Below are 4888 nucleotides of genomic sequence, written 5' to 3'. Positions count from 1 at the left end.
ATCGAAATCCACCTTCGCGATCAGAATCAGCATATACTTCCTTTAAGATTTCTCTCTATTCTTTGATTCTTAAAACATCAACATGTGACCCAGTCACATCATGTAATGAGGATCTCAGAATAGAACTTAACAGAGTTAGATAATGGGCTCTACCTGATGTAGAGTCAAACTTATTGACTTTAACATCCTTAGGTAAATTTGGCAGCTTTGCAATCAACGCCCCTTCCTTTGGCAAAATAAACATATGGACCCTTTGGTAATGGGACTATCTCAGACTTAGCCTTTCTCTTTACCATTTGGTCAACCGGGTTGACTATGGCCAATCCCTTTCCATTTGGAAGAGAATGCTTTTTCTGGATTTCCAGTGTCACCATTGTCACTGTCCATAAAGTTTTTGGGAAGTTGATCTTCTAATCAAATTTGCTTTACTATCGTTCCAAATCATTGCTGATTCAGCAGCACCAAGCAAATAGATATGATCATTAAGGTTCATGTCATATTCTGTTTCATAGTAGTCCCAAAGGAACTCACTATGTGACTTAGAAAGTGATTGAACATCCAACTTTCTCAAGACTTTGACACCCAACTCTCCCGGCTTGTCAATATGTGACTTCATCTCTAAGATGTGATCACACATAGACCTTGCTTGCCATTAGGGCTTGAGTGACCTTGAACTTGTGGGTTAGGGAGAATAATTGGAGGAGGTGGAGGAAGAGAAGTATGACTTCCATGAGCCAAACCCGGGAAGTCATATTCATTAGGAAAGCTTGGTTTGGGAAGATCATTGTTGTCTAAACCAGACATCAACAATGGGAGAAATTCACGTAAATTTGATTTAAGTCCTTAATATAACACCCAATATGATATATTAAGGCTAGGACCCAACAAACTATTTTATAACTTGGAAGAGGGATGCCGTAATCCAAGCTATAAAATATTTGAAGGTAGGTGAATGACGATTCACCAATTTCCACCAAGATAAACGAAATGTATTATTAGGTTTTAATTGGTTTTGAAACTCCTAGATTCTTTTGAGATTCATTGAACTTTTCAATGGCATGTTTCAGTCTCGAGTGTGCCCTTCAGGTTTTGTGACTGGGATGCCGAGGATCACAAAACAAGGTGTGAAGTAACCATGCAAATATACTTGGTACCCTTAATATTTACCCCTCAATCGATGTGCCGGTTAAACACACACGCTCCAACGATACTATGATAAACATTAAGTTACCCTTTGCCTACCTTGTTAAGTCCAGGTTAGTGTGCCGGTTAACCACACACGCTCCACTAACAGCTTAAACAAAGTGCAAAGTGTAATTTCATGGATTAGCACCTTATTCACATTTTCCTAAGTAACTAAGATTGGGAATTTATAAGTGTTTAGTTACTTAGTATTTATCATTATACTTATAATGAAGGGAGAATTATAGTCCTTGTCCTACCTGTTCGGCTAACGACCCTCCACCGGTCAAGGAAGCGGTGAGTGAGAATGGACACCCATTAAACTGCCATTTTATAGGCAGTAACCTTATACCCCCTTTATAGACCGGCTTCGTGAATGAGGCCTACTAATGGTAAGACGACTTTATCTTATACATATCTATATAATTAAAATTATAATAATAGTATAAGGGTTGAATTTTAAACTTTTAAAATTCTAAGGTCTAGTTTGGAATTAAAGTATACATGGGGGGTAAGTTTACAAATTCCAAAACTTTAGGACAAGTTTTGAAACCTTTCAAAGCTCTTGGATTTTTCATAACTTATGAGTTTAATTAAGGTTTAATGAAAAAAAAATTCAAGTTCCATAACTTGAGGACAAGTTATGGAAGACATTAAATCATTTAATGATGACATTAAAAATAGTGACTCTTCTATTTTCATAACCTATGAGACTTAATGACACTTTAAAAAGAAAAACTCTTCACTTTCCATAACTTGAGGACAAGTTATGGAGTTCATAAAAACCATTAAGATCAAATATTCCAATTAACACAATAATCAAATAATTTTTCTATGATCTAGATTAAACTCATAAGTAAAGATAATTCACATCAACAATTTTCAAGAAATTAGATAATCATATAAACTAATACAAATCTTGAAACTTTGACAATTATCCTTTGAAGACTCTTGGAATTCATAACCTAAAGAGTTAATAAATGAGACATTTCACATCCATAACTTATGGAAGTTTCAAAACTCTTAAGATCATAACTTTAAAAAAAACTTTTGAGTTCCAAAATTTTATGACAAAATTTGTAACTCCTTAAAACCATTTAGATCAAACTTTTAAAACAAATAAAATAATCATATCATTCTATCTTTTAATAAATTGACCTAATTCAACTCTTGTAGTAAAGTGACTCAAATTTTATAAATAATTAGTTTTTCATAAAATCAAGTAATTATCATAAAATTTGACAAACTTCATGTTTTTTTTTCTTTTTTTTCCTTCAACTTGAGAAAAAAAATACATTTGCATCAAATATAATATAAAACAACCCATGGCTCTAATACCAGTGTTGGGTTTTAGTATACTACAACATCTTATGGTGCACATACAACCCTAAATACCTTGGATCTATGTTTTCTCTATTATACATGCAAATGGTTGCCAAGGCATTAAACCTATAACTAGCATGCATTTGACATAAACCATATAATATACTAGTTAGGGAAACATACCTTTTATGTGGCTTGAAGTCTTGATGTATTTGGCCTTAAGAGCTTAGCACCAATAGTGTGGAAGCCTCAAATGGAATCACAAATCACCAAAACACCTTGGAAGAACTTGAGAGAATATGTATGCACACTAAAATCGGCCCACTCTTATTTTCACACACTTGTGTCAATTTTGTGAGCCAAGGACCCCTTTATATATTATGGAGGATTAGGGTTACATCCATGTAAACCCTAATACCCATGACCTTTCATTTACATAGGATCCATGGGTTAAAAGCTCCATGGACCATCCATGAAAGCTTAGCCCAACCTAAATGAACTTGGCCCATTCCATATATATAAGAGTCCATATTTAATTAGTTCTTTTTTATCACTTAATTAATTCTAAATTAATTATTGATCAATACTAATTAAATAATATGATTCCATATTAATATATTAGAACTTATAATATATTAATATAAATCATAAATATACTATTCTCAAAAGACTATCCATATAAATTGTGTCGGTGAAGTGCAACCCAAATGGACCATGCCGGGTCGGGTCAAGTACATACCAAATATAGTTATGGACTTAGACATTAATCCAACAGATCGTTCTCTCACTCTGCCCGTCAGTTTGTGGGTGATAGGCTGTACTCATATCTAGCTTAGTACCTAAGGCCTTCTCTAGCGTTCGCCAGAACCTTGAAATGAATCTACTGTCTCTGTCCGAGATGATAGATATCGGCACTCCATGAAGGCGCACGATCTACTACTTGTTGAATCATACACAAAGGCACGTTTTATAACATCGAGTTACCAATGCGTTTTCGTGCAATCAATGTATAACCAACTCATAGTAACAACTCATATCTCTAGGTTTTAAGAATATAAGATATTATCGTCTCATGATCACTCGTGATAAAATCCATGAAGTGATTCAAATGAGCGTGGGTTGAATCCAATACTCAGAACTTATGAGCACTCATGAGTGTTGTAGCACCACTTTGTCCACCAACTTGGACCTCTACAAACCAACCCATGACAGTCTTGATTCATATCTACTTCCAACATATGACCGACTGTGGATGGTTTGAATAGCTTAATCATTCAGGAAGAGCGACTTAGTTATTCTGGAAGTCAAAACATGCAAAGTGAAACACAAGAATAAATGAATCAAATATGGTATCAAACCCTATGAATATAAATAAACACTTTTATTTATCACCATACTGATTACTCATTATTCATTGTTTCGGTTTTATCAACTTTATACTTGAATTAAAAACACTAGTTGTCCCATGCTCCAAGCATGTACACTAAGTTTTTCTTAAACAATATCTTTTCCATACACCAAGTATGCACTCTATGTTTGTCTATGATCCTTACTTTGTGAAATAAACCAATTGAACATAATTTCAATGATTCTAATTTCACACTCCCAAATCCTTATCGAAAAATGTGAGAATTTCAAATTCCTATCATTTATCGAAATCTGTTTAGATTTTAAACTTATATGCATTGACCCTCCTGTAATGAATATGTACAAAGTCACAAAGACTTGTCAACAGTCATTATAAGGTATTCCAATGGAGATCAACTCCATGGAAACTAAGTCTCATATTCAAAGTACATTGCTTTGGACATGCTTCTTGCATTAAGTTTTCTAATCGTACACAGATAACTTCCACCTATGGAGACAACTCCGTATTCTCATTTTGACTATCACTTCTGAATAAGAGATGCCTCTTTTCAGAATATGTCAATATGGTCCTTCCAAAATTAGCACTATACTTCCAACTGTCCCTGAGCAACCAATCTTTGGTAAACCTCAGATTGTCCTCGACAATTGCTTAATCATTTTAGTCATGTCCAATTCTAGACCTCTTCCCTTCTTAATGCCTCTGGGCATTTGGAAAAATTTAGAAATGACAAATATTATAGCACATGCAATCGATCCTGTACCCAAAGCAAATGGTACACGATTCATGATGTCTCACATAAAGACATGATTCTAGACCAGTCTTTTGCTACAATATTTTTATTTGCCATGTTTTCAAAATTTGACTATGAAGAGGGATGTCGTAATCATAATCGAATTTTGAGAACGCAATATATAGAATTTCCTTAAGTTGAACCAATCCAACATGAAATTCATATATATATTCTTGACTAAAGATGATTAAGGTCTCAATCTAAGCCTTTAGAACTGAAATGAA

This window comes from Lactuca virosa, chromosome 7 (genome assembly GCF_052849685.1).
Source record: "Lactuca virosa cultivar CGN04683 chromosome 7, Lactuca_virosa_CGN04683_v6, whole genome shotgun sequence".
NCBI classification, from domain to species: domain Eukaryota; kingdom Viridiplantae; phylum Streptophyta; class Magnoliopsida; order Asterales; family Asteraceae; genus Lactuca; species Lactuca virosa.
This window is presented reverse-complemented; position numbering follows the sequence as displayed.